Source organism: Manduca sexta, chromosome 8 (assembly GCF_014839805.1).
Source record: "Manduca sexta isolate Smith_Timp_Sample1 chromosome 8, JHU_Msex_v1.0, whole genome shotgun sequence".
Classification (NCBI taxonomy): Eukaryota; Metazoa; Arthropoda; class Insecta; order Lepidoptera; family Sphingidae; genus Manduca; species Manduca sexta.
This window is the reverse complement of record NC_051122.1, coordinates 12,011,396-12,023,367: the sequence shown is the minus strand read 5'-3', so window position 1 is coordinate 12,023,367 and position 11,972 is coordinate 12,011,396.

Here is an 11,972-nt window from a genome sequence, read left to right as displayed (position 1 = left end):
TATGAGGAAAAAACCAGCCCACTAATATTAGGAAACGGCAATTGACTAGAAAATGTACATATAGCATCATTGACTGCTGGAAGTAATTAATTTCAGAAATATTCCTAGCTTTAGCGCAAATTACTTTCGATGTTTACGAGGTCTCTGGTATGCGAACGTATGTACTACGTGCCACCATATAGTAAAATTTCTGACAGGCAGCGTCGTAAGCAAATGTGCTTGGATTTTAAAGAAATCGTAGTCAGTAGTCACTAACTAGTCGGCGTTTGTACAAGCCTTTAAGTGCTAATTTAAATTTGTAGATGGTGTTAGCATTGTAGCATTCGATTTTTGAAATGCTCATTTAGTCCATTGAAATGTTACATTTTTTAGGCCTTACCTTGCGTTTTTTAGAGGACGCAATTTTATTTTTTTGAAGTGTAGGGGGGGTCAGTCTAAAGCTAAAACCAAGTTTGTGGGGTCGCCACCCTTGTCCCACGGCCGCCATCTTGAAAATAGGGGTTGAAATGGTTTTTACGATGTATCTCTTAAACTATTTATCTGACAAAAAAAATGTATAAACACTTTTTGTTGCAAATTAAATACTCATTAATACCCAAATACCCAAGGGACCATTAGGGAACAAAAGAACATCTGCCTGCTATTATTATTATTATTTCTAACCTCTCTTATTGTAAGAATAGCTGATAATATTGTGTTGAAGTTGTCGTTCAACTTATATCTTTTAGTTGTGCTACATATTTCTGTACGTCCGAATGTATTTTATTCTGTTTTTAATTCTGCAGACGATTTCGAATGATTTTAGACACGATTTTAACTTTAGTGAAAACTACTTTTTATTAGCATTTTGACTTTTAAAAGACTTTTAAAAGTCAAAATGCTAATGATAAACTTACTTAGGACAACTTCAACACAATATTATCAGCTATTCTTACAATAAGAGAGGTTAGAAATAATAATAATAATAGCAGGCAGATGTTCTTTTGTTCCCTAATGGTCCCTTGGGTATTTGGGTATTAATGAGTACAAAAAGTATTATGAACCTTATAAACACACGTTCTGATGACGTTGCAATGGACATTGCTTAACATTGAATTTCTTAACATTTTCGCTTATAACTTTTTATTTATAGTTTTACGACAAAAGTTACTAAACCAAAGTTGTAGAGAATTTAATTTGCAACAAAAATGTTTATACATTTTTTGTCAGATAAATAGTTTAAGAGATACATCGTAAAAACCATTTCAACCCCTATTTTCAAGATGGCGGCCGTGGGACAAGGGTGGCGACCCCACAAACTTGGTTTTAGCTTTAGACTGACCCCCCCTACACTTCAAAAAAATAAAATTGCGTCCTCTAAAAAACGCAACCCCAAATGTAACTTTTCAATGGACTAATTAATGTAATGGCGATCAAGTTGAGTAAGTATTAAAATTACTAGTTTTTAAAATACCAGTTGCTTGGGTTTACCTGCGGGTGCACCCCTAGTATGTAACTTTATTGCCAGGCCTTACATACGAAGTTACATAAGCATCATATCAAGACTGAGCGTGACGGGTCTATGGTAGAGCAAGGGAAGCAGAGGGAACCACTTTCACAAAAGTTGTCTGTGTTCCAACAGGCCGGCATAATTGTGTCGACTGCCGAGGGGTATCCATCTCTCGTCAGTCACTAAAACGGGTTTAAAAACCTTGTATACAGACTACAGAGGTCGCTATTCGGGCGGATGCAAAATATTATATCTATTGCAAGTATACCGAAACCAGTTAGATCCAATGACTCTCGCATTTTTTTAAAATGATAAATTCACTACGAGGTGCAATGTAGTCTCTGTCGTATCGGGTAAATAATCGATCTAAAGCATCAAGCAGAGTTGTCTTTTCTTCCATAAGCCGTGGCGATCTTACCACCATGAAAGCGACGTGCTCTGCATCCAGCAGCATACTCGTATAAACTGGTGTGCCATATTAATCATATTGAGCGCCATCGGATGGCTAAAATCCGATTTTTTTTTACACACGTTCCAAATATAAACAGGCGGTCGTTTCTACGGCGACTTGTATTTATTGTCCGGCGATCCGCTTGCACTCATTATATTTGCAGGCCATCACCAAGTGCTTCAAGCTCCTAACACGTACATAGGCTTACTACCCCACCTTCCCCGCCCCAACCCGCTTGCCTCAAGGTAAAACCCAAAAAGCCAAATTATTTAAAGGTTAAGGTAGCCTGCTTTGTAACTTCTTAGAAAATGCTACTCGTCACATAAATGTATAAGCCGATCTGATACAAAAGTCACACCCTTTGCTCTCAAGTAAATGGTAATAAAATGAGTAAGTACTATCTTCATTAGCTGTTTAACACGATCCTTAACTGTCAAATAAAATTCCCTTAAATCACATGAAACTTGCCTAAGTGTTTATTGGTTATTGTATAGTCAAGCTATACAGAAATGTAAATTTTTATTACCATCACTATTCCGCTAGATATTATCAGTGCCATTTGTTATCACGATTGGCATATCCGGTCTGTTTTAATCAATAGCTATACATATGCATATTATTATTTCTGCTTTAAGCATAATAAAATGTATGGTGCTCGTGGCTTATCCACCAATAATGATCTTACCCGGAATAAAAATTGTATAATCTTAGTCCAATTGGGTAATTTCGTGAGATAAAATTTAACTTATATTTTAATCCGAGATCTAGTATGTCTGTGTGTCTATCAAAACCCATTCAGCATTTTTTTCATATACCTCAACTAATACTAATAATACAGTAGAACTAGCATTTCGATAGATATGCATCAAGATACTCCCGGTGAATTTCATATTACTTTGACTTACATCATATCACATAATATCCAATATGTAATTAAAAAACTAACGAATGTTCATCCATATGATAGAGCAGCGATGGCAAACCTGTAATGGATTATTTATACAAAAAAAAAAAATGTCCTGTAACGTGCCATCCAACGATTTCATCTATTCAAGTGCCTCTTCACAGCAACTTTTTTATGACCGAACTATGTTTTATTGGGCATATTATTGGCGTGCCCGAATTATTCTGTCACGTGCCGCCACTGGCAGGCGTGGCATTGGTTCATCATTCCTGTCATAGAGAATACTTGGGAAAGCTAACCAACAATTGGGCATTTGGCTTATTTTTATTTCTACCTTTTATAAAATATGTACGTCGTATAAATTTTAAAACCGAAGATATCATGAAATCTTTAAAAAAATCCACAAGTTATAACTGACAGGTAGTAGAGGTGGCAGTCAAAAAACAAAGAAAAAGACAAAACACTTGCATTTGACGTCAGCGGGCATTACGATGTGTGCGAAAGAAAGAGATGGAGCGATATCCCCACTCCATGCCTACGCCTGCACGTAGCCATATTTAAAATTTGAATTACTGTCTCATTTCTTATCGGATTTTAATGCTGTTTTCACAGAAGCATTTCTTTTTTGTACTTATTGCTGTTAAGTACATATTAAAAAATTGACAAAATCAAACATAGTCAAATACCCTATTTGTTTGTTTGTCTTCTGTGCATCTCCTCCCAAAGTAGGTACACATCACTTTAATTTCAAACCCAGACTATGGGATAGATAATTTAATACCTAAATTTTATGACAGCTTAAAAATTTCCAAAAGATCCAAAATTGATTTTTTTAAAATAATAATCGTAATTCTTTGCACATTCCCGCCCATAATTTGTACGCTGTAATGTATGGAACGTATCAGTCATGCTCAAGGCTGCTTCCTTGGAAAGGTACTTAATTTAAAATTTTCTTGCAGCGCACGAAATTACTTTTAACTTTCATCATAGCAAAAGGCCCAAATAATGTAATAAGTTTGCACCGTGGTAAGTGGTAACTGGCCAGCTTTCGAAATTATTCACAACACTAACTACAAAAAAACTATTTACAACAACGTTCTATAGGTAAGAGATGACTTTTTCTAGAAGTAAACAAACCAACACACATCACGCATTTATCCCCGAATGGGTATGCAGAGGCTTAACCAGGGCACCCACTTTTTGTTAAGTGTGTTCCGTCCCATGATGTGATTGGGGGCGAGTCTATCGCCATATCGGGCATAAATTCCAGACTTCAGGCTGATACTGAGCAAAATAACCCAAATATCACTTTGTCCGACCCAGGCTTCCAACCCAGGATCTCAGCGCGCTGCCATACAGTGCATGCAGTACAATTATGCCACCGAGACAGTTTTTGGAGGTGACGAAAAATTTATAAATATTGTTGCTGGTAATCCAGTTCTCTACGAAACGACAAATCCAAAGTACAGGAATAATTTGGTAAAATATAAGTTGTGGGGAGCCATAGGAAAGGATTTAATTAAAAATAGTAAGCACCTAAATATAATATTTGTATTTTCGTATATCTACACAAAATCTTTGGAACCATCCACGCCGCAGATAAAGTAGTTGTTCTGCCCTACAAATATTTTGGCTCAAGCGAAGGGTCCTTCCTCCGGGGTGTAAATTACACTGCCGCAATCGCCGCAAAAATACTTGACCCAGTTTATTTCGGGTTTTGTGCGTGACCTTAATTAAAAGGTCTTTAGGTTCAAATTCGTGTTGCTGAGGGCGTCTCTACGTAATCAGTTGAACGCAATTGAACGAAAAGGAACCAAACCGCAAGCTCATCAAACTTGAATTGTTCATAAAAATGACGTTGGAATCAGTTTCATTATTCTGATGTATTCTAGAACCGTCCAAGATCAGCAAGATTATTTATAAAATGCCAACTGTGCTTCGCCGACTGACTAGTAATTGCATACATAATGTACAGCATCACGCGGTTTTACCTTTTTACGGGTAGGCAGAGGTGTTATACAGCCACATTTAGCTGGCAGTCAAGTCTACTGTCATAAAAGGTGATCCTGTAATAGATCGAACAATATTTGAATGAAGATATTTTACGTATACGTAAAATAATTTTCTTAGTTCCGGGCTTTTAGTAAGAAATCATTTTGAAAGTATTTACGAATCCAAACTTGTGGTCTATACTTACTATTGTATAAAGTTGAAGAGTTTGTTTGTTTGTTTGAACGCGCTAATCTTGGGAACTGCTGTTTCGAACTGAAAAGTTATTTTAGTGTTTGATAACCCACTTATCGAGGAAGGCTATAGGCTATATATAATCACGCTATGACCAATAGGAGCGGAGTGGTGATAAAAAACATTGCAAATACGGGGAAAATGTATTACTTTTGAAAGATTGTGTTCCGTGCGTTGCGTTAACGGTTAAAGTTATGCAACAAAATATATATCATATGACAGAACTGTACCTCTTAAAAAGTTCTAAAAATATGTTATAAAACAAAGTCCCTCGCGGCATCAGTCTGCCTGTCTTAACGCGATAAACTCTAAATCTACCCAACGGTTTCCAATGAAATTTGGTATGGACTATGGACATTGTTTGAGACCTTTAAAAGGACATATACTACATTTTATCCCGGAAAAATATATAGAGGGACTTAGTGTTTCGAAAAACTTTGTAAAGCGGGCGAAGTCGACGAACTACGTATCAAATAGCGGAACCTCGCGCCCCCCTCACCCTATGTGAGACACAATTGTCATCCATTTATAATATTAAAGCCCATTTCTTACATATCATTATGATAAAGAAGGCATAACAAAGAAAAAGGCGTCATAAACAATTGATAGATGATATCATCATTTACAAAACATCCTCTGTATTAATCGTCTACACTTTTAATTTCAATAATTCAAATAAAATAGTAGATATCTTTCGAAATAGAGTAGCTAAGTATATATATAACATTCAGAATCTAACGGAAAAAGAATTGTCAAAATCCGCACAATTTTTCGTATTATTTTCTGATACATCTTACTTTCATTATACATGTGAAAGTTTGTGAAAATATTTGTATGTTTGTTAGAAGTAAATGCAAAAACAACTGAACGGTTTCGGATGAAATTTGGCACATAGACCTTTTAGATATTTTTTCTCTACTAACTTTTTTCTTCAGAATCTTTTTAGTTAGATAAAAATAGCATATTGTTATGTTCCTTAGTGGTTTAAGATATTTTGAGCTTCGAAATAGACGTTCGAAGCGCAAATTTGAAAACCTCTGTTCAGTTTTCATTAAACAATTTACAAATACTCAATAAATCTAAAAAATTTCTCTACTAACTTTTTAGACAACAAAATTTTCTATAATGATTACTAATTAATATGTTTTTAAAATAATGTTTTGATGGATATTATCTCCTTCGATGAGTGCTGTTTTTGAGACATACGGCGCGAGGATGCGTAAACGCTCTTAACACATCATATTTTTGTTAATTACCTGCTAGGCGGGCACTGTGTTTGTGAGTTTTACGTAATAATTATAAAAAACGTATTATTTTATTATTATTATTATATTATATACGAACAATTTATTAATCTAAACAATTTGTAGGGTGGTTATAATAAAACGCACGCACATATCTTTTCCTACTTTTAGCTGACGTAACTTACGAAGAATTTGCTACCTAATGTAAACAACTTCGTAACCTAGCTACAGTAATATAGGAAGGTACTTATTTTTTGCGATTAATAACTCACGTATTCACTTGAAAAAGTTGATTACATTAATGAATTCCCCGTGTATAACTTACGTAAGTAAAACTTACAAATGTTACTTGAAAAGCAACAGTTCAATTCGAATAAATAAGGTTCAAGTGATACTTACTAAGCAAAAAAAACTCAATATAACTTTTGCCCGACCTGGGGATCGAACCTAAGACCTCAGCACTACAGTCGTGCCGTAATACAACTACGTTAACGAGGCTGTCTAAAAAGTAAAAGAAAAAGATAGATTTAAAATTTCATCAGTATCACTATTACCTACTGAGTTATACTATATTTATTTGGATTCATTTTCTTTATTCCAGGAAGCTACTAGTGCAGGCAACCAGGAACCAGGAACCACGAGTAAAAGTTGTAGTAAAATAAACGCCAGCTTTATCAGTAAGCAAAAACCTATGTTAAGCCGGATGTCAGAACAAATGTTTTTTGTCGTAGTTTTTTTAAACAAGATAAGCGTGGCCACACGTCCTTTTGCCAGATAAATATATTCACGACGTGATAATGCGAATGTTGGTAGAGCAGATAATTTCTTTGTTTAATACTGTGACAAACCGGATATAGGTAAATTATTGTCGTTGAATTCAAAGGTTCTGGTAATCACTTCGTATTGTTAAATATTAAATATCATTGACGAAGGGTTTATATACCGGCTTCCCTTTATTTAGAGTTTATGAAGAATTTAATTAGTAGGTACTATTTGAAATGATTTGTAGACCGCATTTATGCATATTAGTACCTATATGTTGTGTCGGGTTCCCTTTGGGAAAATTTCACCTTTCGCTACTGTTAGTATACCCACTTATTGGTAGACTATAGACTTAATAAAGTCATGAAAGCCCCTGGAGTGCTGTTTATTTTTAGACTAATAACTTGAATTGAGATACTTAAATAATTCACAGGTATATCCTGCCACTAAGCCAAGGATTTTATATTTAGAGATGGTAGATTCAATTACCAGAGAGTTTCTTATTAAGTTCTGGGTCCGATTCTTTACAGTTTTACTCTATCACCTGTAAAAAAAGCCAAATCTATTTTGTAAAATACTCGGAAGACGTACGTAGCTCCGATCCTAGATAGCAATGGTGAAAGGTGAAATTTCACCAAAGGGAATCCGACATATACGTACTAATTTGTATGAATGAGGTCTGCAAATCGTTCGAATAATTTAATTTTAATAAAATTCAACATAAAATCTACATCAAGGCACGTCGACATGAATCGAGATATATGGACCCTTGGCCATTGCGAGATAGGATTGGATTAAAGAGAAGAAGGTTAAGATACGAACTATACATAAAGAGTCAGCCCCGGATCTTGAATTTTTTGGAGGCGGGGCAAAATCTGGATAGTGCCGCCCCCGACCACCTATATTTTTACTTTTGTCATGATCATCATAATCATTTCGCGCCCCGCAGGAAATAATTTATATGTGTAATGTACTGGATGTCTCAGTAGTCAAAGTTGCCTTAATTATGAGTTGCGTATTTGTCTGCCAAGTTTGAAGTTGCCGCCCTCTAAATTCGCCGCCCGAGGCACGGGCCCTTGCTTGCCCCCCCCTAGATCCGGGGCTGTAAAGAGTAGCGCCATCACGTGATATTTTAGAATGACGAGCGCAGTGTAGTAGAATGCATTTGTAATTGTCCGAAGACAATGATTTTTGGATGTTACTGTATAAAGTGGACGTGGCGTTACTACTAGAACAACTTGCGCATTTCTGTGGTTAGTTCTTGCGGTTATGATCCTGTTATGACGTCAACCGGATCTTCAAAACATGTTTTTGACGAAGACGAAGGGAAAGGAAACGGAAAAATAATTATTAGTATTAATCTATTATATATTTTAGGTTCAATTCGAAGCTTGGTTTCCGATAAGAAAAGGAAATTATTGGTTGGCTGCGATGGCTGTTGAGATCCAGAGAAATAATGACAAAAGAAAAATATTACTGTCGTTTAATTTGTGTTTCTTTTACGGATCGATAGATGGCGCTAGTTGTAATAACAACGTTTAAGTAGCGGTATTCAAAAGCACTGAAAGTGTTCATAATAGTGTTGTTTTATAGAAATAGTTAATTGCAATATTATTTCATTAGCTATTGTTATATCAGAGATTCAATGGATATGCTGAAGGGCATGGTGGTAATATTATGTTGGTCACAAGAACGAACTTCTAAGTAAGTACCTAACGGCAGATTAGAACGGTAAATCACTATGATAAGTCGCGTGAATTCTGAGTTTTCGACACAAGAAGTCGCTAGTAAATAAATAAGGTTTTGAATACTTCATTAATGTAATACGTTAATTGTTTAGTTCCTTACGATAACATCTGATAACTTATTTTAAAATATTCCATATATTATGCACTAAGAAAATTCGGCGTAGAATCTAAATTATTAAACAGTCCTTTCACTTGGTTTATCTCCTTTCGTTTTATTTTCAGGCCCAGTTCTCTTTCTCTTGTCTTCTACGAGACAAATTATCTCGTAATTTTTAGAGGGCATCCAAAACTATTATTGCATTATTAGTGTTCATAGATGACTGATTGGCGCAAAATCCGCAGATTAGTTTCGTTTTGCTTACCTTATCTACCTTATCATAACGACTTTAAGAGGTAAGCGACCCTTCCTCCTTCCCTTCCAGTCACTTTTTCATCACCATCAGTCAGAGAATGTGCATTGCTCGTAGAGCTCCCCCAAAGATTTTCAGACTGGCCTGATGGAAGTGAAAATTCTATGTTCTACTACGCTTATATGTTGGTATAGCATCGTCAATATAAACTTCAGTATAGTTGAGTTAGGGTTTTAGTTGATCACGCCAGGCTGCAACCAGTTGGCCATTGACCTTATGAATATTCCTTTGAATTCCTTAACATTTAAGTATGCGGTTTTCCTTACACTGATTCCATTGTTACACGGGCCGTGTTGAAGTCTCAGCTTTGATCCTCGGGAGGGGTAGAATGATATTAGGGTTTTCTGCTCAGTATTTGCACGGATCTGGAATTATTCCTGGTAAATAGTGAAAGGCTCGTTCGCCCCCTTTTTCCTGGAACTTAAGTTCTGTCCTAGTAGGCGGAATACGGGCATGATAGTGTAGATAGGTGTGTACCTATCTACATCTGAAGGTATATTTATAACACAAACGATACTTTTAACAATATAATATCTACACATGCAACTTTCAGAACTTAAAGGTAACCCTAGTCGCTGGTTCCTATTAGATCTCCTTTGTTAGCACGCCCTCCGAGATTGAATCATATTGGGTTTTCCTCCAATTGAACTTTCGTATCTAGCCGCCAGCCGGATACTTAAAAACCTACTATGAAAATGAGCAGAATAAATAGATTGACCGTATTGCCTAGATAAAAATTGGTCAGACTTATGCTCTCTAAGTTTTCTGGGCATTTAAAAATTTGCAATCACATGTGTTCCGGTTGGAAGGTTATTGTAGCCAGTCAAGGGCGTCTCCAGGGGGGCGGGGGCGGGGAGGGGCAGCAAGTGAGACGCTTCATGTGCTCTCGACTTTACCTACAATTCATACTTTTCTCATTCTCCATATCAATTTGTCCCCCCCTGGGCTATCGGCTGGCGACACTCCTGTAACCAGTGTAGTTACTGGGCATTATGAAACTTAACATTGCTTCCTAGAAAAGAGCAAAGCAGAGTTACGACTTTTGTAATACAAAAGTTCCTTATTATATTGCTATAGTTTATGTGTAGTCGTGTTGCTTACCGTCAGGCGATCGGCTTAAACCTCGTAAGTTACCACCATTTTCAATAAACGACTCCAGTTTTTTCGATCTATTTCAAAAATGGACCAATCAGAATGAAGTATTTTTGACATGCTTACAAATGAGTCATTTTGATTGGTACATTATCGGCATCGGATTGAAGAATAAGTTAGGGATCATTTATTGGAAACTACTGTTAGTTGCTCAAGGAAATATTTCGATAATTTTCCTCTCATACAAAATGTATCGAAAATGAAGGAGTTAAGTGAGTAATTAAAACGGCTGGTTAATGACCTATTCCTATAAATTAAAATGTACTCGCTTTCCTGTTTACACTCCTGGAAATGTAGCGTAATGTTATCGTAAACTGCAATTTTGTTTTACGTGTTTTCCTCATGACGTTTTCTTTATCGTATGTATTACGTAAATGGATTAGGCAGATGGATTTCTTTATGTTTAGTCATTTACATAATTTATTGACTTTTTTCATAAATATAGACCCCGAACCCTTGCATGCTATTGCACTTACTACCGGATGGATTTCGGTGGTAACCTAGTACCTATTTTTCCAAATTTCTTGTAAATTATTAAGGGTGCAACGAAAATCATATTCTGTATTGTTTTATATATTTTTTTTAATATTGTAGAGTATTTATTAATAAGCATGATATCCTAAAAAGTCCTTCATCGAATAGGGAAACTTAAGTTAGACGATCAATAAACACTAGCACACCCGAAGGGGTCAGCAGGACACCAACTGAACGCCGAATTCACTCCTCTGAGTTCCAAATTGAACATATTTTTTAATTAATATGCATTCTGGATTAAAAACTTTCACAAATTGTATTACCCTACCCGGGACTCGAACCCATGACCAGATTTTTTCGAGAGCCCAAGTACGCGGCCACTACACCGAAGAGACCTTTTTTTATCACTCTTTTGTCAGCTTCATAATTTATGTTCTACATGTGCTACGCACAAAAAGTCATTCTTAGAATATTTTTTGATAACCCAAAAAAAACGTCGTGACTATATTTAGAACATCCATTATGATAATTCAATAGCGCAAATACCCAGTATAATTGCGGACCCCTTTTATTCAAGTCATAAACTTTTTCTCAGAAAAAGTTTCTTCGAATTTGGGCTTTATGGATTCGTAAGACATTAAGTAGGTTATAAGATAGCACGAGTGCTTGGATACTATACATTGAACAAAAAACCGTTATACGTACCTACTTCGGCACTGCAAAGTAGGTTAGAACTGCTTACGTAAGTTTGTAATTGCATTATATACCTACCTACGTTCTCTTTGCGTCCATAGTAAAATACCTAAACATTTGACATCTACTTTTTACATCGCACCCTCTCGCTCCCACGTGCACGAGATTATTGTTCGTGGAATGCGCGCGTCGGCTAGTCTCGCTACCCAAAGTCAGTAAGGCGCAATTTATTAGAAACCGATAACGCCACGACCGTATCGCGTCAGACATACGGTCGAAATTCGAACGCTTTGCCAGGCTCTACGTCTTACGCGCGGTGAAACTGCGGACACGAGACTATCAATAGTGACTACTTTGTAAAAGTACATTCATAAATTATATCAAGTTATTGACGTAGCAAT